Source organism: Sorex fumeus, unplaced genomic scaffold (assembly GCF_029834395.1).
Source record: "Sorex fumeus unplaced genomic scaffold, SorFum_2.1 ptg000168c, whole genome shotgun sequence".
In the NCBI taxonomy this organism is placed as follows: Eukaryota; Metazoa; Chordata; class Mammalia; order Eulipotyphla; family Soricidae; genus Sorex; species Sorex fumeus.
Window position 1 is genome coordinate 1,789,934 of NW_026606225.1, and position 24,502 is coordinate 1,814,435.

A 24,502-nucleotide genomic window follows, 5' to 3' on the forward strand; every position below is an offset into this window, starting at 1 on the left:
TTTGAGGAGTCACACCTGCTTTGCTCAGGCCATACTCTTGGCTCTAAGCTCATCCAGACCTGCGAGAGAGGACATAGGTATCCTTATGGGGATCTGGACTTTGAATCCCGATCAGTCTTACGCAATCAAGCACCTTCCCGCTATATCAGCTCTGCACTCCTAGTATTCAGATTTTCATTAGATTTCCCTAAGCATTGAGGATAAATATTTCTGAAAAGTTTAGGATAATAGCCCTGTCATTGTTCTTTAATAGGGTGGATTAGATATAGTTGAAATGGTCTTGACTCTGCACAGAAAGATTTTTGATGGTTCTATGAAAGGATGGTACAGGCCCCTTGATCAAAATATTTTACAAATGGTGGGAACCTGGCAGATGCCCAAACTCCCATCTCAGCAGGTAATAGCATCACCTGTGATGACTAACTATAAAGGGTGGTCACATTCCTGTAGTGTGTTTTCAAGTGGCAGGGTGTTCAGTGTACAGTGCTCTCAGACGTTCTTCCAAGCCTTTGGTACTGTCCATTGTCTTTCCAGCTCTCTGGGTTGCTGCTAGGACAGTTCCTCTGCATCTTCAGGGCTGGCTTCAGAGACACTGCACCCATCTTGATTAATGACTTCCCAGAGAACTCATTGTCCCAGGAGCCATTCAAAACCGACTTGTCTGTTTTACTTTGAATCAACCTGCTTTTGTTTTTATGATGGACATGTTGGAGAGCATTTGTTCTATGTTTGACCAGTACAGGACCAAGGGACTCTACCTTAACTTGCTGCCCTGAACTCCCCGACCAGCCCCTCCAGCACTTGCCTCTCCTCTTTTTTATTCGAGCTCATTCCCTTTGCACTGGTTCACCTGGGCTGCCATAATGGTCTGTCTGCACTTGGAACCTGGCACGTTAAGGCTCCTTGGTACAATGGATGATGTCACAGATGGGAGTCTTCCATGTGCACCTTTACTTCCTAATGACGTCAAGTGGATCAGGCCTCCTACAGGCATGTGTTTAAAGGACAAAATGATACTTCAGTCGAAGGGGGGCACTGAAGGCCAATTAGTGGCAGGACATGAGGACCTCTCACCTCCAGTGCCTGTAATGTGATCAACGTGATCGTGCCAGCTTTTGGCACACTTTTATGGTTGTTTTTCACTCTCCCTCATCCAAATCCAGTGGTTTCCTGGGGTCTTCCTAGCTCCAGAGGCTTTAGGAGAATGTAGAGCTTTGCTGCTTGCATTGGGAGTATTTATCACAGCACATAGGTCTCGGGTGTGAGCTTGGGGGGCATCTTCGTCTCCAGCTCTGCGATGGGGCAGCATGAACTGGGTGTGGAGCTGAACATGGGGGGCTGTGGGTCTTGAGGATGCCGGACCTGCTGATGGAGGAAGTCTTGACCATCCCAACCTTCTCAACCAGGGGTTGTACCGGGCCCTGTCCCGCAGCTTTCGGTGTAGACGTGTATGCAGAACTGCCAGATCACTTTGAGGGGCAGCTCCTCGGCCCCCAATGGTGAGGGACCCTGTTGAAGCCTGTCTTTTTCATTGGCACCTGCCAGGAAGAATCCTGGGGGCCTGGTCCTAGCATGTGGCTGAGGGTTGTAAATGAATGAACAAATGAACGTTGGGACTCAGAGAGATGGTCTTGGCGGCTGTTGGCAAAGTATTTTTGTGAATTTTATTTCCTTCGTTAATACAAAGACTCTCTGTTCGACATGATATCTCTTCAGCTCATCCCTCTCTATCTATCCCAGACCTGGCGACCCCCAGCTGTCTGGATCACCTGATCCTATCCCAAAAACGAGGAAAAATGAATCTTCCTGAGCAGGCAAGTACCTGGTCAGGAATATTTGAAGCCTGGCCCTTTAAGGCTCTGGGCAAACGTGCCGGTGATGTCACCAAATCCGCGACCTTTATCCACCGGGGCTTGGCGTTCTGTGCAGAAGTGCCGGCGGGCCTCGTGGTTGCGGAAGGTGAGGAGCGGGCGAGGGGTCACCCAGGGGGGCAGGGGGGGGTCCCCGAAGGTCGGTTTCCCCGCCAGCCGCGGAGTGGTCGCTCTGAGCGCCTGAACCTCCGCGGTCTCTGCCTTGTGGGCGGTGGGGTCGCTCCGTGGCGGTGGCCCGGGGTGGCGGCCCCTCACCCAGGATGCACCGAGTGCTCCAGCCGAGAAGTTTATCTTGTTTATAAATTCATTTTGAGGGAAACACGGTCGGTTTTACTAAGTAGAACTTATTTAGGAAGATGCATATGGGGGAACGCGGCCGGCCGGGTTCGATCTCAGCACCCCACAGCGTCCAGTACCAGCCTGGAGTGAGCCCAGAGCCCGGAGTAACCCCTGGGCAAAACCCTCCAGACCCCGCAAAAATGTGGGTGGGTAGAGGAAGCACGTGGTCGAGGAGAAAAACGAATTTGAAGCGCTAAGGTCATTCTGAAAGCTTCAGAAACAAGGACAATAACCGAACAAGCAAAAGTGAAAAAAAGTTTTAATTTTTTTAATGTGTTTTAGACCCTTACCCGGTGGCGCTCAGGACTCTCTCCCTGGGGATCCGAGGACCCTTTGGGGTGTCGGGATGCGAGGCCAGCGCCCTCCCTGCTGACCCATCGCTCGGGCCCCTCACAAAGCAGAAAGCGTCTGAGCTAGAGGGAGCCTCAGTCTCCCCCAGATCTGATGGGGATGGGGCGTGTGAGGGCACCTCAGCGTTAATTTAGTTTCGGGGCGACTCCCGGCACCTGGTCAGTCACAGGGCTGGGTGGATCATCGCAGCAGTGTCCCCAGGACATCCCGTTACTGGCCCCCTGTCCTTCCTTAGGCTGATTGTGGAGTAGGGCTAAAGCATGGGATTCCCTCATCAAAGGGACCTGGGGGCGCATTATTTTTCCTCGTTGGGGGATGTTGATCCCCACCTGGCAGTGTTCAGGGGTCACTCCTGGAGTTGCTCAGGGTTCCCCATATCTGGGTCAGCAGCATGAAGGTAAAAACACCCTCCCCTCTATCCTGTCATTCTTGGGGGATGGCGGGGCTAGATGGGGGGAGGGGCGCGGCATATTCTTTATGTGCTTGGGGCTCAAAAGTATTTGGCAGAGCCTTTGATTTTCGCTGGTTCTTGTGCATTCAGTGGGTTCTGGGAGTTCAGAGAGGTGGGGAGCTTCTCTTTCCTTTTTATTTATTTATTTTGCATTTTGGGTCACACCCAGCGAGGCATTATGGTTACTCCTGGCTCTAAATTCAGCAAGCACTCCTAGTGGTGGTAGGAACCATAAGGGACGCCAGAATTAAACCCAGGTTGGCCACCTTCAAAAGAAATGCTCATTTGTCTATGCTGTCACTCAGGCCCCAAGGTGTGAAACTTTAAGCCAACTCGGGTTGCGGTCTGGAGGGGTGCATCAGGGTAGTGCTACAGTGGGTCTGGCAACCAAATATGCAGTCTTAGCAGGAAAGAGCTTGAGCACTTCCAGAGTGTGCCCTAAACCCTCTAATAATGCAATTTAGGATCACTATTGGCCACCACACCTTTATGCGTTTAAATGAAATAATTATTTAGTCTGTAGGAAGTACAACTGCAAGACTCAGTTACTTCTCCTGCCTTTACACTCAGGGATCACTTCTGGCGGGGCTCAGGGCACCATATGAGATGCCAGGATTCAAACTTGGTTTGGCCGAGTGCAAGACAAGCACCTCACCTGCTATACTGTGTCTCCAATCTCTTTCCACAGAAATTTCTCTTTTTTGGATTTTTAGGGTCACACCCAGTGATGCTCAGGGTTTACTCAGGCTTTGAATTCAAGAATATCTCCTGGCAGTGCTGGGAGACCATATGGGATTTCGGGAATCAAACCCGGGTTGGCCGCATGGAAGGCAAACTCCCTACCTGGTGTACCATCGTTCTGGCCCCAGAAATGTCTTCATTATTTAATTTAGTGTACTTTTTTTTTGACCAAAGCAGCACTCAGTGCTCAGGGGTTACTCTTGGTTCTGAGTTCATGTATCATTTTTAGCAGTGCTGGAGTGGGTGAGCCTATGTATTGTTACATATTGACCCCAGCTTAGCTGCTTGAAAGAAAAACACCCTATCAAATTATTAGCTTTGCTAACCGTATGTGATTATATTTCCTCAGAAAAAAGAATTTCTGCCTCACCTGTCCAGATTCCAAGCATGTCCACTGTCCATCTCTCCAAGACCAGGGGTGTGCCCTGTTGTTGATGTGAGAACTTGCAGAAAGGGGTTTTCCAGGGACCAGCTGCAATAGGTTCTAAATGTCTCACTCTCAGGGGCTGGTGCAGTAGTACAGCTAGCAGGGCGTTTGTCTTTCTTGCGGTCTCCAGAGTTATCCCTGCCAAAACATCACGAGGTGATATTCTCACCTCAGCATCACTAGGTATGACTCCAACCCTTCCACTTCAGAATTTGTCTTGATAGATGAGCATCTTTTTGGGGTTGGAGTGTTTCTCCTGTCTTTCCCTCTCCCTCCCACCCCCCGCTCCATTTGCTACAAACTTGGAGATAATCAGAGACTCTTCCCCTCTTGTGTCTGTGTGTCTGAGATGCAGGGGGAGACATGCCATGTCGCCCAAAGGTAAATCAGGTGCTCAGCCCTCTGAGCTCCTCTCCTTGGGTGTATCTCACTACTTGGGGAGCAGATGAGGTGAGATTTGGGGCCAGACCTGGTAGTACTTGAGTTCTGTGCCCTGCTCTGTGCTCAGGGGACTAGTGGACACTGGATAGCAGGGAAGGCCCTCTGGCCTTCCAGGTGGCTGACATCTGCTTCAGTCTGGTTTGCTCTCTCCTGTTAATACTTAATTGAAAGTTCTTACATGTGAAATTTCTTGAGCTCTTTCAACAGATGGCTGTTGGGGGAAATGAATAAGTTGGAGGCTCTGAGCAAAATTATGGACTTTAAAATCTCGTTTGGGCTAAATTTAATTTTTCTTGTCTTTTTTTTTTCTTTTTGGGACACAGTGGTAATGATCAGGTGTTATTTCTGGCTTGGCACTCAGGAATCACTCCTGTCAGTGCTTTGGGGACTGTATGTGATGCCAGGGAACGAACATATGCCCTGCCAACTGTACTATCACACTGGCTCCAAGTATAATTTTTCATCCTCTTTTTCTTTATAAAATCACGTACCCATAGGAGTAAAATCATAGTTTGAAAACCTGGCCTGTAAGCTCTGAGCATTTCTGGATGTGGTCCCAAAAGAAAACAAAACACCCAGAGGACTGACCGTTCAGAACATATTACTAGATTTCGCACCTCTTCTTTTGGCGGATAACTCCTCATTGCCTTTATTTGGGCAAGAGGGGGACTGGCTATGCGGGCTTTTGCCAAACCCAGCAGAGCTCTGGGATCACTCCTTGGCAATTCAGGTTGTGAAGTTGAGTCCTTTGCGTTCATGACAAGTGCCCTGCCACTCACTGTCAGCTCTTTCAAGCCGCTGCTAGCCTTCGAAATTGCAGCCTGAACTTCTGGCTCAGGTTTGCACCAGGAGGCCCCAGGTGCCAGCAACCCTGCCCTGACCTCTGTCTACCAGCTGGGCCTCATCCCTGCCACCTGCCTGTATCTTTCTCACAAGGTGCACATTATTTATATAGAATTTAAATTCCTGCAGTCAGAGATAGGCCAGGAATGCAGGAACTGCCCTTGCAAGCAGTCTGCCATGGTACAGTCTCCTGTACAATGCAGGATTCCCCAAGCACCACTCAGGTAAGCTCAAAGTTCTGCCACCTGCAGCGCCAAAATCCAAACCTGCATTCTACAACACTGGTTGGTGGAGGTTGACTTGTGAACAAATTATATATATATATATATATATATATATATGTATATAGGTATAGATAATATACACACATACACAAACACATATATATGTGTGTGTGTGTGTGTGTGTATATATATATATATATATAGATATATATATATATATATGGTCATACCCTGTGGTTGCTGCCAAAAGGTACCAAACGGTACTCAATGTGGTGCCGGGGTATACAGGTCAGCCGTGTACAAGGCCAGTACACTACCAAACTATAGTTCTGGCACCTAAATTTATTGATTTATTTTTGGTTGGCTATACCCGATGGAGATTAGTTTACCCTGGCTCCGTTCTCATTGATAATGCTAGGTTTGGGGCCCTTGTGAGGTGACAGGAATTGAACCCTGGTCAGCTATGTGCCAGACAAGCAATTCAGGGTCTGTGCTATCTCTGTAGCCATCATAAAAATGCTTTTGCTAAGTCGAGAAACTTCTGTTCTTTTTTCTGATTAACTACACAATTCCTTTTTTTTTTTTTTTTTTTTTTTTTTTTGCTTTTTGGGTTACCCCTGGTGATGCACAGGGGTTATTCTTGGCTCTTGCATTCAGGAATTACTACTGGCGGTGCTTGGGGAACCATTTGGGATGCTGGGAATCAAACCTGTTTTTGGTCGTGTCCAAGGTAAACACCCTACAGGCTGTGCTATCGCTCCAGCACCCCACAGTTCACTTTTTTCTGTTTTTGTTTTCGGACCACAGCCAGAAGTGCTCTGGGCTTACTCCTGACTCTGCACTCAGGAGTCAATCCAGGGGTGCCTGGGGGACCCGATGAGAAGTGGGGGTTTGAACAGGATTTACATGTTAACAGATGTTCCCGGTCTCTCCTGGTGGCTCTCTCTCACTGTCTACATTTGGTGCTCTCGAGCCACTTCTCCACCTTGGACAGCTTTTGCTTTGGGCCGATGAAAGTAGAATAGGGACCAGGCTGGTTGCTGATTAGTTGCACTTTATTCAGTCTCTTGTCACTCCCAGCTCTATCCAACCCTCTCTCTAACTCGCTCTCCAATGCTCTCTGTGACTCCTCTCCAATCTCCCCAGCCACTCTTACTCTCAGCTCTCAGCCTTCTCTCTAAGTCGCAGCCGTGTCCTCTAATTCTGTGTCTCTTCTTCTCTCACTGTATCATTGTCATACTCTTGTTCATCGATTGACTCAAGCAGGCCCCAGTAATGTCTCCTTCTTCCTATCCCTGAGATTTTAAGAAGTGCCACATTTGAGGCTCTTTCAGGGTCAGGAGAATGAGAACCATCATTGTTACTGGTTTTTGGCATATTGAATACACCATGGGGAGTTTGCCAGACTCTGCGGTGTGGACAGAATACTTCTGGATGCCTGCCAGTTTTTCCAGAGTAAGACTAGATAATAAGATTTTGTGTGGCCGTGCACTTCCCAGAGTACGGTTTTATAGTCTTTGGGTCTTGGCATTGATGGGATTACACGCCACCGGGGACAGTTGGTGGGTGTAATGCCTACATACTGGAAGATGGGAGATCTGGGTGGAGGAGGCCCAGTCCCAATATGAGCATCTTGGAGATCTCAGCCCCAGGTCCTGCACACCTGGGTTCCTCTGCCTACATACTGGAAGATGGGAGATCTGGGTGGAGGAGGCCCAGTCCCAATACGAGCAGCTTGGAGATCTAAGCCCCAGGTCCTGCACACCTGGGTTCCTCTGCTGGTTCCTTCATGCGTGAGGCTCGTCTGAATGTGTGGAGAGTGGTCTTAAGCATGGCTGTGGCTCGAACCAGAGGTCTTCAGCTGCTGGGGCACTGCTCGGGGTGGGGAGGGAAACTCAACACACCCTCTTCCAAAAGTCCCCAGTAAGACAGCCAGATGCGGAGTCAGGAGACTGCGCTGCTCTCTTCCAGGAACAGGGTATTATAGTCTCCTGGTCTTGGCCATTGATAGGATTACACAGCACCGGGGGCAGTTGGTGGGTGTAACGCCTACATACTGGAAGATAGGGGATCTGGGTGGAGGAGGACCATCCCTTTTCTCAGTCTCCTTCATTCCCCCTGTCTCCCTGAAGCTGCTCTTTTTCTTCTCTCACCACAACTCCAATCCTGCCTCCCCACGGGAAGCGCAATGAAAAATTGTTTTCCAGACTTCCCCATCACCTACAGCCCACAAAGGAAAAGCAGCCCTTAAGGTGTGTTACTCCTCTCCTTAGACCAGCAACTTAATTGACATTTTACTTCCTAATGATTACCATTCTGTATGGACACAGTAATAGATACTTTTCGGCTTGTTGGTGACTCTCCTGGGGACTTCTCAACACAGATTCAGACAACAGTGCTCTCGCCGGATCAATCACTCCTAATCCCAGGAGTGCCCAAGTCTAGTTATTACTTTTTGCCCTGGGTCCATCTAGCCCCTCATCGAACCCTTCTTTTGGGGTTGAGGAAGTAAGGGCAACTGAGGCTTCAGTCAAAAGAGCATATGTCCAGGAGGTAATACTATCTGGAGACCATCAACTCTCAAGCTCAGGCTTGTCTTTGTAACTGTCTTCCTGTATCCATACAAAAAGCAATTGCTCTGAAATAGCTAACCATGTAAAATACATTAAGGAGAAGAGAAAGACAATCTTTACAAGTCAAAGTCTTATCAGGAGACAAAGGTAATTGAAAGGTTATGGGCAATCAACAAACATAAGATCTCACTGCCAGGGAGCAAGGGCAGACCCTTATTATCCTACAATACCTGGTGACCCTCAGTGGTTTCTCCTGGCTCTGCACTCAGGTATTATTTCTGATGGTGTTCCTGGAAACTACAGGATCCTGGGGATTGAACCTAGGTTGGCCATGTGCAAACAATGCCCTACCCAGATCTACAGTTGCTCTGGTCTCAGTTGGAGAGTTTAGATACATGTAACTGTGCACAGAATGTTGTTTGAAAGGATGAAGGGGTGCCTTGATGAAATCTTTTATAAGTGGGAATATGGGTCAGGTCCCAATCTCTCCACATTCCAGCAGACCATTCTGTTTACCTGTGATTACCCACAAGGTTGCTCACATTCCTGGGTCCTACCCATGTCACTTTACTAATATTAGAGGTAAAAAAAGGAAACATTTATGATTGGATAGAGCAAAATTCCATCTATCTATTAGTCAGATGGTGCTCAGGGGACCATTTGGAATTATGGACATTGTACTAGATTGACTGCATGCAATGCACTGTACTAGCCTGATACTCTCAGTTTGAAATCATGTTTCTGAAACTGCCTCCTGGGGTTTTCTTTGTAGCTGAGAGTCCACTGCTCGTGTGTTGTCAAGGGGTAGAGCGTTGGCCGGAACTTGCTCTCTGATGTTCTTACCAGCCTTTGCTCCTGTTCCAAGTCTCCAGCTCTCTGGGTTTCTACTAGGTCAGTTCCTCTCTGAATCCCCAGGGTTGACTTTGGAGTCACTGCTTTCATCCCCATCTGGATTTATCACTTCCCCAAGAAATTTATTGTCCTGTACCCTACCAGCTACCTTCCTGCAGAGCTTGATTTCTATTGACATGAAAACTCTCATGGCATAGACTAATAATTGGAATCCTTCTCTGTTCTTCTACATGGCAGTAGCCAATCCTGGTGGAATGATTCATCCTGCACACTGTGATAAAAGCTCAAGTGAGCAATTTGGTCCTCAACCCCACAGGGATGCCGAGACAGGTGGGATGTCCTCTGAGCGTGATCAGAAGATCACTCTTCCCATGTCCTCAGCACCATCACTTTCCCATATCAGCCCATAATGGACAGAATCCCCAGAAATTTGAGCATTGAGGACAAACTTTTGAGTCCAGCATGACCCCGGTCGGACTATGTGAACATCCACACAGGAGAGAAACCATTTAAGTGTAAGGACTGTGGGAAGGCCTTCAATAGATCCTCATACCTTATACACAGGAGATTTCATACTGGAGAGTCCATATGCATGTAAGGAATGTGCTGTCGCCTTTCTCTGACTCATACATCTTAGTATGCACAGAAAAAGTCACACTGGAAAGAAACCATATGCATATATGGAGTGGAAAGTCTTTGCTTCTACCACAAGCCTTAGTACACAGAAAAACTCACACTAGAGAGATAACTAATACTTGTGAGCAATGTAGGAAGGCCTTTGTTCTTCGTGAAGTGTTAGTTTTCATAATTTCTGTTTCATAGAAAACCCTTATATGTGAGGTAGGTGGAAAGGCCTTTCATTTCTTCTCAGGTCTTTCTGAGCATAGAAAAGTTCATACAGGAATGAAACACTATTAGTGTCACTACTGTGGGAGGGTCTTTACTTACTATTCAAACTTTTGTGTCCATAAGAAAATGCACATTGCAGTGAATATATATATATATATATATATATATATATATATATATATATGTAAGGAGTGTGGCAAGGCCTTTGCTTATTTCACAATCCTTTTTTGACACTGAAATTTTCATACTGGAGACAAACCTTATGTTTTTTATGACTTTGGCAAAGCCTTCACTTTCCCCTAACTCCTTATTAAACATAGGAAAATTCATTCTCGAAGAAGACATATGTAGGGGTGTGGGAAGATTTTTACTCAATCCTCAAGCTTTTCTGTGTGAGAAAAATTTATCCTGGATTGAGGCCTTATATATGAAAGGACTGCAGGAAGATTTTGATGCAATTGGCATAGCTTTATGAACCTTGAAAATTCACAGTGGAGAGAAACCTCATAAGTATAAGGAATGTGGAAAGGTCTTCAGTTTGTCTTCAGCCCTTACTGCGCATGTGAAAAGTCATTTTGCAGTGAAACCTTATATCTGTCAGGAGTGTGGGAAGGACTATCCTGGATCCTTGGGCCTTATGCATAGGAGAATTCACAATGGAGAGAAGCTATATATAAATATACATATTTATATATATGTAAGAATATAATTATGTAAGAACGTGGAAAGCACATTATTGGCACCTGCGACTTTAAAGAGAATCCTGGAGAAAATCCTGTAGGTAAGGAATATAGGAAGGCCTTCATGCTCCCTCAGGCTTTAGTAAATATAAAAGTTATGCTGGATCAATCACTTCCATAGAAACAATGGCCGGCATCAGAATAGGGCCCTGTGGTAAAACAATTTTAGTTTCAACAAGTGGGTGGGGATTGATACAAAAGTACAATAAAGAAGGAAATAATCCTGTTATGTGTGAAAGCTTCTGGTGATACTAGTACCAAAGTGAAAGGTAATTGCTGATTATCCCCTGCACCATGGTTATAACAATGTCCTGGCATGTGGACTTCCCAGTTTCTTAACTGGTAAATAATGGTTCTTAGTGACAAAGCAAGGTGGAAGGAATTAAATAAGAAGTAAATAGGTACAGACATTGCATTTTGCTGTGTCCTGTCAAGACTCACCATGGTTTCATTCTTTGCTGTGAATCTGACTTGGCTCAGATGCCCTGGTTTGAAGAGGATCATGGCAGAGTTCAACGAGGATGCTTTTGATGTTGGATAGACAACCAATTCTCCATTCTTCAGGCCCTTCTGTGTTATGCTCTGGCAGTCACATCCCGCTGTGCTGTCTATAATTTGTGTCCAGTTCAGCCATGTGTAAGGAAGCACTTCATTCACTGTAGCATATCTATACTGATTGTATTCAGTTTTCCATTTGATTTACACAAACATTGAGGGTAAATGTTTTGAGACTTACACTTTGGAAGAAGTAACATCCTTACAATCTGTTAGACACCAAAATGGGTCCATATAGAATCCAGATGATTGAACCTGGGTCAACTGTGTACAAGGCAAACACTCTATCCATTGTGCTTTCACTCCAGCCAACCAGCCTTACACATTTACCTGCTTTTTCCTAGTTGTTTTCTGCACAGCTCCTGTCTGGCCCTTTAAGGCTGCTTGCAGAAGTGGAAGTGATGTGACAGCAGGGCATTTAGGTATTTGTGTGCAAGACTCTGGATCAGGCGTCTGTTACGCAGGTGAAGGGAGAAGAGGCTGTCCCGCTTGGAAGGGGTCTGTGAAGGCCGATTTCGTGGCAGTACACCAGTGGCCTCCCGAGAGCTCCCCGCCCTGCGCCTCCCGGTGTCTGCACTGAGGGGTGGGGCCAAGGAAGTTCTAAGGACACTTTTAAGCTCCTTTTTCAACTGATGTCCCGGTGGTTCCTGAGCCTGCCAGGGTTTGGTGGGGGACGCGGAGCTTTGGTGAGTGCATTGGGCGCTGTGCCGGGAAGCAGGCATCGCGGGTGTGAGTGCGTGGTTCTGGGGATCCCCTGCAGCTCTGCCCTGGGGCGGTGGTGGGTGGGCGCTGGGCCGAGTGGGGGGGGGGTTGGGCCGTCCCTATCCTCCCAGCTTGGGGATGTGCTGGGCCCTGTCCTGGATGCTTTGGCCCGGACCTCACTGCTGTAGAAGCTGCAGATTCCCTTAGAGGACCGGAGAGATAGCACAGCAGTTAGGGTGTTTGCTTTGCATCTGGCCCACCCAAGATTGACCTCCAAGCTCGACCAGGACGGGTGCCTCAGTGCAGAGTCAAGTTTTTCATTCATATCGTCAGCGGTGCATCCAAAACTATAAAAGGACTGTTCATTTTTGAGGGGCAGCAGGGAAGCTCCCTAATATTAGGCAAATGACTCTGTAGCCCTCGGTTCCTATTCATTAGTAGCCTTGATTTCCAGACCATCACTTGTGCGTGGTTCTAGGTGTCGTTGCGATTTGCAAATGAAAATTTACTTTGGGGCTATTTTTGCTAGTATTTTGGGCACATATGTGGAATCTCAGGGCGTACTTCAGGAGCAGCACTCTGGAATTTTTTAAAATTTTTTTTATGGGTCATGTGAGATGCCAAATATCGATCTGGGTCAGCATGGGAAGCGCCCCTCCCAGCTTACTATCTCTGACTCCACATTGTTGTTTTTTCTAACGTAGAATATCTGTATCCTAAAATAAACTTGAAAATTGCACCCCGAATCTTCCTCTCTCCCTGATCAGGGAAAACATGGCTTTTACACTGAGTACTGAGAGTTGTGTTCAAATAATGTCTGGACATGTGCTGCGTGCCCTTGGTGGCTGTGATTGGTCTCACCACACTGGCCGGTGAAGGGTGACAGAGGATCGAAGAAGGAAACAGTGTTCAGGGTGTTGGTGATCTGCTGGATATTAACCCACAGTGTTTTAGGCTTCATCTATGAATTGTCCCTTTTCCTCTTCCCCGTGAAGCTTATCATGTCCTTACTAACATCCCTAATTTAATCAAAGTTTATCTTTAACATTTCCTTTGTATTTTCCCTCACGTCTCAGTTCCCCAGGTCAGTCTTGATTACTTATAAACCATAACTTTCTGGTAATTCTCAACTTTGTATTTGTACTACTTTGTAGTTGAGGTGCTGCGTATTTGTACCTGCTTTCCTCTTTCCCGTATAGATTATTTATGTTTTTACTCTACAGCACTGTTCTTTGGTTAAACACAGAAAGACCATCAATGCTTATATTTGGGAGTTGATGGACTCAAGTATATCTACCACTGGGCATAATTGCTTGGTCATCATTACTTGACTCGGGCTTCAGTTGCTGTAGTTTCAAACACCTCAAACGGGAGGTTCTGCCGTGGGATTTGAAATGGACTCGGGGCAAATGGGAAAACTACCCCGGCTTAGAAATGGATCATTCTAGAAAGCACATATGCGTGGTCTTGATGCAAACTGTGACAGTGTTAGAGACAGTACCCCCATGGGGAAGGACAAGCTGAACTGGCCTGAAGACTTAGTCTGGGATTTACAGTAAAAGCCCTGCTTGCTCTCAGAGCCCAGAGAAGTAAGTGTTAAAAACCTTATTTGCTCTGGGGGCTGGAGAGATAGCACAGCAGGTAGGGTGTTTGCCGTGCAGGCGGGTTCGATTCCCAGCATCCCATATGGTCCCCTGAGCAACACCAGGAGTAACTCCTGAGTGCAGAGGCAGGAGTAACCCCTTGTATCACCGAGTGTCACCCAAAAAAGCAAAAAAAAAAAATTAAAAAAACCTTATTTGCGGTCAAAGCCCAGAGAACTAGGTGTTGGGATCTTTGTCTCTTACTGTGTTTATCCAAACAACTACAAGTGTTGATAACTTATACAACTAGAGGAAAAGATAAGAGACAGAGTGTCTCCTTGGGTGGATCTCCCCATGAGAATTTCCTCTGCCAAATATTTATCTGCGTAAATGATCAGTCATTCCTATGTCCTTACCTCATGCCCCCTCAGATGTTCTCTAAGTATGGTAGCTGTTCTGCAATAAACGGTCACTTTTACCATCAGGATGTGATTTTCTGTCTTCCTTTCACTCTGTCTCTGTTGGGAAGGTTTCCAGAGTTGTGGAGGCAGCGCTGGGCCACCAACACCTCACCGCACCCCCACATTTTATGTTGTGGACTCACAGTGATGAGTTGCTCTTTATTCCATTCTCCTGCGTACCTATACCAGTCTCCCACTGCTCCTCATTCCCTCTCCTGACCTGTCTTCCACAGCCTTTATTCTCCAGTCCATCCCACAGAGTTAGGGGTAGCAAATACCCAGAGATGTGGTTGTACAATCGGAGGATGTAAAGCCCTTCCCTCAGGGGAAACTTCTAGGCCAAAAATCTAACTCGAAGGAGAGATCAGCTCAAGGGCAGGATTTTCTCTAAGGACATATTTTTTCTTTGCTTAGTTAATATTCATTGAAACAGTCATCTTAAATTTACACTTACTCTTTCTGTTCATTTTGAATGGACACAGTAAGAGATCTATTAAGTTTATAGGGTGTCTCCTATAGCTCCCAGACCACACTCCCCAGGACAGGTTAGTCCTTCCTAAGCACAGCAGGATCCTTATTCAGTTGCTTATGTTTGTGTCATAATGGAATTTGTTATGGTGCTTACCTGTCCCTTTTCAATGCCAGGGTAACTCACAGATCTCCTGGGTCCATCCAGTCTCTTGCTTTTGGGGTGCTAAGAACAAAGGGCAGCTGAGGCTTAAGTCTCATAAACATGACAATGTCCAGGAGTATATAGTATCTGCAGTCAATTAACTCTGAAGTTACAAAAGCATAGTATTGCCTTCCTTTGTCTATACAAAGCTGAGGGCTGGGGGCATGGCCATCCCAATCCTCCCAGCACAATCTTCCCAACCTGGGACTGCACTGGTCCTTGTCCAGGATTAAAAAAAGATATTTGTCTAAAGTAAACTGCAGAGGATATAAAGGAAAGAGAAAGTCAACATTTCACTTCCAAATACAAAATCCAGAGATCTCTGAAGAATCTGACTTTACAATTCACAGGTTGTGGTTATGGGAAATGGGTGATTAACATATAGGGGAAGCAGAGCACAGGGAAGTTAAAGATGAATACTAAGGAAATGGGAGTCATTGGGATGGGTGTTACTCAATAAGCCTCAGCTCCTTATAACAGAGGAGAAATGATGAACCAATGTTAAACCTAAATTGTTTAGAACTAGAATCCAACCAGGGTAAAGGGTTTTGTTTTTTGAAGAAAGGAAGTTTTGGTTTTCCAGGAGTAAGGACATTTGCTCAGTAATCCCACTGGGTGTGTTAGGAGCACATTTACTTAGGGCCGGAGCCATAGTACAGTGGGTGACGACTTAACCATCCAAGCAGTCGACCCAGGTTCTATCCCCTGCATCCCATATGGTCTGTACCAGATTGATTCCTGATTGTAGAGCTAGGAGTAAGCCCTGAATCTGCTGGTTGTGGCCCCGAAACAAAAATCACACAAAGTCACACTTATATATACACATATATATGCACAAACAATGGTGAAAGAACAATAGGGATTCAGGAGAAACTGTGCATTTCTGTCGCAGGGATAGATAAAAAATAGGGAAATTTTGTTTTTTTTTTTTGGGTCACACCAGGCGATGCACAGGGATTACTGCTGGCTTTGCACTCAGGAGTTAATCCTGGCAATGCTCAGGGGACCATATGAGATGCTGGGAATCGAACCCCGGTTGGTCGCGTGCAAGGCAGACACACTACCCGCTGTGTTGTCTGTCTCTCCAGCCCCAAGAATAGGAGATTTTTTTTAAGAATAGGAGATTTTTAAGGACCAAAAATTTGACTCTTTTAGTGTTTCACTCTCAAATTTGTCTTTGTACATCATTTTTCCTCCCTTCGGTAGAATTTGCCTTTTTTTCTTGTTATATTTTTCACCACAGCCTACAGTGCTCAGTGTTTACTCTTGTCTCTGAGCTCAGGGATCATTTGACAGGAGTCAGGGTAACACTCTGTGTTTAGATATCATTGGTTCGATGTTAGGTGACAATGCAGGATTAGGGGACTTCTCCTTACCCCTAAGACCCCAGTGTGTGACCGACCAGTCCAGCATTTGCCTCTCCACTCCTTTATTCGAGTTCATCCCCCTTGCAGCACAGATTCACCTGGGTGGCAAAAAGGTTCTCAGTGCCTAGACTCTGGCTCTTTAAGGTACCTAATGGAAACGGAAGTGATGTCATATGTGATGTCATAAATGTCATGGTTCATTTTCCATCCCTGACACAGACACTGGGGCTGTTGCTCACTTGGCAGAGGACAAGTAAAATTTGCGCCCCATCCTGGAAGGGGGAGTCTGAAGAAGGATTTAGTTGCAGGACTAGAGCAACCTCCTGTGAGCACCCCGCACCTTCCCATTTCCACACTCTGAGCTGAGGGGCTAAGCCAACTTGGGGGGCACTTTTGCACTGGTTTTTGACTTGTTCACCAACATCCAGGTGGATCCTGAGGTGTGGTGCAGCTTTTAGGGGGACGCCGAGCTTTGGGGGTGCAGTGGGGGCTGTCTCAGGGTTCAGGAGTGACAGTTGTGAGTTCATGATTCTGGGGTATCTCTTTGGCCACGATCGTCTCCAGCTCCAGGAATGGGGCAACAGTGGGTGAATGTGGGACTCAGCCAGGGGCTTGGACGTCCCAACCCTCCCACAGTCCCATGTTTGAACCATCGACCCTAAGCTCGCTTCTGTAGAATCTCCAGATTTGACGGGCAGAGCTTCAGCCCCTCCACCTAATGGCAGGAGACCTATTGCTGGTCATCTTCATTGTCTGCCGTGAGAGCCCGGGTCATGCAGTGGATGGGGGAAGGGGGCTTGCAGGTGGCTGAGGTTTGCCAATGAAATTGTATTTCTGGGGCTATTTTTGGTTCTTTTGATTTTGGGGGGGAGAGAGGGCACATACGCGTAGATGGTCATGAATTACTTGAGTCTCTAAGGTCAGGTATTATCCCTGTCGCTGCTGGGGGCCATATGGGATGCAGAGGATTGATCAGTTCATCTAGTCAAGTACCCAGTTCACATTATTGCCTTCTAACCACAATACTGGTGTATCTTTTTCTGGTTTATGAATTTCAGCTCCCTCATATCAAGCTGCAAAGCACCCCTGACTCTTCATCTCTCCCTGAGCAGACGACACCTGCCATTGTGGCAAATACTGAGGTCCCCGGGACACAGTGCCCAGGTGCATGTCCTTGTCCACCCTGCACGAGAGTGTCAAGGGTTTGTCCACTCTAAGTTACATGGTTGAATCACATTCCAGGCTACGGTTCCCTGGGGGCAGCACTGCAGCCAGTCTGAAGGGGGGCGCTAATATTCGGGAGCTCCTGATCTGAGAGTCGGCCCCTGGCAGTGCCTACAGGGACTTTCTTGTGGGAGCCAGAGAAGAATCCGGGGATCAGAGAAGGCTGTCCTTTCCTCCCCTGTAGCCTGGGCCCAGGCTCCTCTCTTGAAGTGCAGCAGAGATGCCAACAAAATTTGCATCCCCAGCAAAGACAGGAGCTTCTGCCATTGTCTCTCAGAGGTGGAATTGTGAGGCTGTGCCTGAGGGTGTGGCCGGTCTGAGCTCAGGAGTGGGAGGAGGTGCTCCTCTCTGGTGCTCACTGTTCTGACTTCTCCAGGTCTTTGCACGGAGCCTCCTGCTGATCCTCAGAACAACAGTGACAGGAGAAGATGGTCACACAGCTTCTGATAAACCGTTCCCAGGTAAGAGTCGACAGATAGAATGACATGAGGTAGTACCAGGTGTGCCCAGGCTTCCTGGGCCATCTGTTTTGAGTTTCTTTTGGACGGATTCCAAGATGAGACTTCCGATCGGACCATCCCATTCTGCTGTTTGAAGCTGCTTTTGTGTCTGTTTGTTTTGTTTTATTTGGCTTTGGGGCCGACCCAGTGGTGCATGAGGAGTACTCAAAGCTCAGTGCTCAGTACTCATTCCTGACAGGTCTAGGTGACCAATGGGATGCTGGAGGTTCAAAGGTTTCATCTTGGGTTTCCTGTTTTATTAGGGTTGGCAGAGCAAGGATTCTAGCAATCATTCCTTGTGCTGGCATTGCCCCTGGCAGTGCTTGTGGGATCATATGACATGTTGGGGATTGCCAGTCCTACGTGCTGTCCCCGGAATAGCTGTTCTGTTACGCCAACCTGCTGCTTTGGTTTCTTTTGCATTGTTTTTGTCATCAGCTGTCCTCTTGACTTTGTGCTCTGGATTCACAACTGACTGGCCTCAGAGCACCCTGGGGTGGTCTGGCCCCATTTGGGCCCTGGCAACTACAGTGACTTGGGCCCCCAGACTTGCTTTTCTCCTGTTTTGTCCTTCCTACTTTGGAGAGACTACCTGCTCGGTCATATAGTCTTACGTTCACATAATCTTGTGTTTGGATTTCTGGGCATGAGGTGATCCCAAGGAGAAAGAGCCAAGGATCTCTGAGGCCAGTAGAAATGTTGGGGTCAAGAAAATTCTACCCTCTTTGACCAGGATTTGGGGCAGTCCTGAGCAGTGAGTTCCTATAGGCACACATGCCATGCACTGCTCTGAGTAGTTGTCTATATGGACTTCACATTCTCAATCCTAGTGGTCATGTGCTTTGGCGGTGCAGCGGTGAGCGTGCAGTGGTTTTTGATACACCCCGGGATAGCCTTTTGTATCGTACAAGTCTGTGTTCAGGTGATCCTCTCTACAGTGCTCACTGGAACAGTGGTGCTCGAATTGGCCGGGGGGTTACCAGGAAAGGCAGATACATCCAAGAACCTTCTGTATAACTTCCTCCCACTTTAGCAGATCCAGCTGCCTTATGTAATTTCTGGGGCCCGTCAGCAATTCGTGTGCATGGAGGCTGTTTCATTCGGAGGGGGAGGACCAGCGACAATATAGGACCCTGGGTCCTGGCCTCACAGTAGTGGGAATGAGGGTAAGATAGACTCGACTCCCACCCTCTCCATGTGCTGACTCAGGACGCAGTGACCTTCCATGACGTGGCTGTGAACTTCACCCCAGAGGAATGGTCATGCCTGGAGGCCTCTCAACGGAAGCTGTACAGGGACGTGATGCTGGAGACCTACCAACATCTGCAGGCTGTAGGTGAGAGCAGTGTGGAGCCAACCGTGTCTGAACAGACCCGCTTGGGCTCCCTGGGGTTGGGTGACAGCTGTGTGTTCAACAGTAGCTCTGTGACGGGCTGGGATATTCGACAGCCATGCAGTAGCTCTTTCCTCTCTCGTTTTTTTAGGGTTCACCTGTGGATACTCAGGGCTTACTCTCAGCTGTGTCCTCAGGAATTTCTCTTGTGGGGTAGCCGGACCCTATGGGGTGATTCACATCAAGCTGTTTCGGTTGTGTCCATGGGAAGATCCCTATCTGCCCAATTATCGCTCAGGTCCCTTTAAATAGAACCATCTATTGGTCAATCAATTTACTTTGTATACTACACGAAATTTTGTGTGTTTAATTGGTTTTGCTCTTTCCTTTGTTTGGGGGCACAGTCCACAGTTCTCCTGACTCCTTTAGCACAGAGTCAGGGGCCTTGGGGTACCGTGGACTGAAACCTCTTGGAAACTTAAAATGTTGGTGCCTCACCCCCAGAACTTTTGCACCAGTCACTCACGGTTTTTGCATTTTCTTTTTTTCTTAGGGATTAGGGATTTTTCCTGCCTGTGTATTCAGTATCCACACCTCGCCTTGCTCAAAGACCATATGGGCTGCCTGGGATCAAACCCACATGTGTATGCAGCGCTTCTGTCCTATGTGCTGTACTACCTCTCTCCCACCACAGCGGATTTGATATCTCGTCTCTCAACTCATTAGATGCTGCCCTATTTCAGTGCTTGGATTTACTTCTAATGGTTCTTGTGAGATTTCATCAGGACTTAGGGTTTGCTCCTGGACTCTGCACTCAGGGGTCACTCCTGGCTGCCATGAGGGACCCTAGATGATATCGGGTATCGCAACTGGATTGGCCATGAGAAACTCCTGCTCTGCTCTCTTTCTGGATACATTTTTTGTAGGAGTACTGCTATTTATTCAGCCACTGATTAGCTGATTGAATTGTGCATGAACTCCACCTTACTTTTTTTTTTCATTGTTTATAATTTTATTTTTTGAATCACCATGAGAGCATTTATGGTCTAAGTCTTGGACATAAAATTAAACACCTGTACCTTCACCAGTGCCCATTCTCCACCACCAAAAACCCCAGTATACCCCCATCCCACACCCTCCCCCTACCTGTGGGTCAGATGATTTCCACATTACTCTCTCTCTACTTTGATCACATTCAATATTTTGACACCAGACACACGATTATTATTTGAGATTTTACCCCAACACTCAGATCTGCTGAAAGGGCAACAATAGACAATTTGTGTTCTATTGCTGGTTATGAATAACATATGATGTCACGTGGCTGCAGTTGGGCCATGTGGTTTTGAAATTATGAAATTTTAACACTTAAATCTGGAGGGAGTTCTGCCAAAAGCCACTGAGTTTCGAGATCTACTCCTGAGTCTCTGGGATCATGGCCGTTGAGCAGCTTGTTGAGAAGCCAGAGAGGCCATTTGTGGGCAATGACTTGGGGTATTGTGGGGATGGGGAGGACAGGCCCGGCTCCACCCCATCCCGTGAGGCCCAACAAGTTTTGTCACTGTGGGCCCAAGCCTGATTGTCCAGTGGCCTCTGGAGGATGACGGCCACCGAGCCACCAGAAGGAAACAGTTGGAGGGACAGCACCCTTCCCCCCCAGGGGTGGCCCGGCGACAGTAACCTACTTCGGGGTCCGGACACATTTCTACCAAAAGCCGCTGGGTTTCGAGATTTGTTTCTGAGTCTCTGGGATCAAGGCCGTTAAGCAGCTTGATCAGGAGCCAGAGAGGCCGTTTGTGGGCGATGACTTGATCTCGTTGGAGTGGGGAGGACAGGCCCGGCTGCCCCCTCATTCTGTGAGGCCCAACAAGTTTCGTCACTGTGGGCCCAAGCCTGACTGTCCAGTGGCCTCTGGAGGATGATGGCCACCAAGCCGCCAAGAGAGAGCAGGTGGAGGGACAACTCCCTTTCTTCCCTGAGATGACCCGGCGACAGTAACGTATTGTGGGGTCCGGACGCATTTCTACCAAAAGCCACTGGGTTTTGAGATTTGTTTCTGAGTCTCATGGATCATGGCCATTAAGCATCTTGATCAGGAGCCAGAGAGGCCATTTGTGGGTGATGACTTGGGGTCTCGTTGGGGTGGGGAGAACAAGCCCGGCTCTACCCCCATCCCGTGAGTCCCTGTGTGCCTCGTCAGTGGGGGCCCAAATCTGACTATCCAGTGGCCTCTGAAGGATGGTGGCCACTGGGCCGACAAGGGGAACAGGCCAAGGCATGAAACCTGTTACCACCTGGGTTGGCCCAGCACCAGTAGCCTACTGCACGAACCAGACGCGTTTCTACCTAATGCCGCTTGGTTCTGAGATTCGTTTCTGAGTCTCTGGGATTATGGACATTAAGCAGTTGAATCAGAAAACAAAGAGGCCTTGCCTCCAATTATATAGCTGAGCCGGAGGTGGTTTGTGGGTGTGTTTCCCACATACCTAACTTTTGGCCGTTTACTTTCTTGGTAAACTTTGCCCCAAGTTTTTGGGGTCTGGCCAAAGGCACAGCAGCAATTTTGGGGTATCTGGAAGTCTGAATGTGCCATCAGGCTTCTGATGCACTCGCCTCACAGGTACAAATTGATCTACTGGCGGCACCATACCCCCGTCTGGATACATGTTTTAGCTTAAAAAAATAAGGGTCTCTTGCCACCCTTGGCCATTTCCAGATTTATTATGCACTTAGTTTTACTGAAATCTGTGATGAGGTCATGAGGGGCTCAGGAATCTCCATGTGCTGCTGGGCCTAGAGAGACAGTACAGGGAGGAAAGTGATTTTCTTGCAAGCAGCGCACGTGGGTTAAATCCCCAGCATCCCATGTCATCCCCGAGCACCAGCAGCGTTGATTTCTGAATACAGAGTCAGGAGTCACACCTGAGCATTGCCACGTGAGACCCCAAACAAGAAAAAAACCAACAATACACTGTGCTGATCAAACACCTGTCGGCCATACACAAGGCCAGGTCTAGAGTTTTTGTGGTATTTTCTTGTGTCTTGCCTCTCGAATAACTAGAAATATGTGGCATGTTGGAAATGGACATTCTATTCATGCCTTTCAGATATTCGCACAGTTATATCAGGAAAACATGGGGATTTACCTTTCACCTTTTCCCTGTCACTTATCCATGCCTCTGTCTCTGTCGGGCAGGGAACTCCGGGATGAAGCCTGCGGTGATCTCCTGGCTGGAAGGAGGAGCCCTGAGGTTGGGGAGGAGAGGCGTTTGTGCGGGTGAGTGTCTGAGGACCCTTCCTGGCTCAGGCCCTGTGCAGTGAATGGGTTCCCTGAGCATGTAGGAAACACACTGCTGAGACTGGGTCCTTGGTCTTCTGGATTCTTGGGTCTGTGCCGCACTCACGCTACTCTTCATTCCCCTGGACTGTCAGTCACAGAATGATCCTGTAATTTACTTCCAGGGCTTTTGAATAAGTAAGACCATAACAGAGCTAGTTTGGATCTGAACGACAGTACAGCAGGGAGTGCCTTGCAGCGCCTGAATGTGACCTGTTCAATAACCTGGTTCCCCGAACATTACCAGGTCTGCTCAAAAACAAAAACAAAAACTAGTGTAGAATTACTAAGATCCTCACAGTTTTCCACTATCCGAATCTTTTCTTTAGTGTGGGACTCTTTGGATTTTGAGAACCACAGAGATGTACTCTTAACTATATGACATCATTTTGCTACATTTTTGACAAGTGTTTGAATTGCATGTTTTGTTCAGTTTCAGAAGTGAAACCGCGGCTTCAGAATTTGGCATTACAGCACTTTGATTTAGGAATGGGGTCTGCATGTACAAGTGAGTTGGTAAGATTCGCTAATTCAGAATAAATATTATGGTAGCAGGAGTGGACCAAGTATGTGATTGTTAAGGTCGAAGGCTGGGAATGGCAGGGAGGAATTCCAAAGCCTGATGCTTGGAGTAGAGAACTCTTAGCTTTGCTAGGTGCTGAAATCAACCATGTTTAAAAGTACTGTGAGTTTTGATTCGCTTGACAGTGGTATTTGTTTAGAAAGCTAATTTCTGCGCCCTAGAGATGGTGCAGTGAGAAATATAATTGCTTTGCACATGGACGGATATTCCTTACCCAGCACACCTTATAGACAGCATAGACTGACAGAACTGATCCTAGACACTGCATGGTGTGCCCCTCCACCCACCCAACCCCCAATAAATAGAAACTACAAATCAAAGGAAAAAAAGCTTCATTGATCCTGAAAGGCATCACTTGTGGTGAGAGCTTTGCAATGGCCAAGTGGTCTGTCTCAGCTGTGGGATGATGCAGCGTTGTCTTCACCCCTGCATCACAGCTTCCACACTGAGCTTTAACCAAACCCACATGTGGATGTATTTCATTTTCTCTTGAAATGGATGCATCCGTTTTCTATAGAAGGAATTGTTTCCAGTTGTATTCCTTCATTAATTTAAAGGGGAGGAAGTCACAGAATTTACTGACTCTCTATCCATCAATTTTGTGTGTCCAACTTACAGTAACATGAAGTTATTCAATAGTAAGAAAATTCATATGTCAGTAATTGCATTTGTGCGGTGCATATGTGTGAAACCACATCTGAAGGGCTCAGTTTTTTTGACAGGAAGACTCAGTGAATAAGTCAATAATTAGAATCCTCTGTTGTCTACAGGAAAGCTGCCACCCTGAGTGGAATGTCTCTGATCCTGCACTGTATGATAATGTCTCGAGTGATCAATCCTGCCCTCCGCCCCATGAGGACCACGAGACAGGTGGGATGTCTTCTGAGGGTGATCAGAATGGGGAGCGCTACCTCACTCTGAAGAAACCCTCTCCTGGAAAAAGTTCCTTGGAGTGTGTTATTCTCAGTTCACAGACACAAAATTCCCAGGTGGGGCACCTGCTAGGGAGAGAAGCACTCTTTATAGTGAATCCCTCACAGCAACATACCCTCAACCACAGTCACTGTGAGCAGAACACATCTAGGTGCAAGGAATGTGGGGGAGCCTCCCCATTTTCTCAGCACTGTGGTGTTCCCTTAGAAAACCACAGTGGACAGAATCCCCAGAAAAGTCAGCCCCGAGAACAGAGTGTGAGTCAAGGGTTACCCCATCATGACTTTATGAATATAAATTCAGGAGCGAAACCTTTTGCATGTGAAGCATGTGTGAAGGCCTTCGATCAATCATCACATCTTATTATGCATAGGGGAATTCAAACAGGAGAGAAACCTCATGAATGTCAGACATGTGGGAAGGCCTTTATTCAGAGCTCTAGTCTTAATAGACCTCTGAAAACCTATAGTGGAGAGAAGCCTTATATATGTCAGGAGTATGGTAATGCCTTTACTGTATCCTCAGGCCTCAGTATATATAGAAGTATCC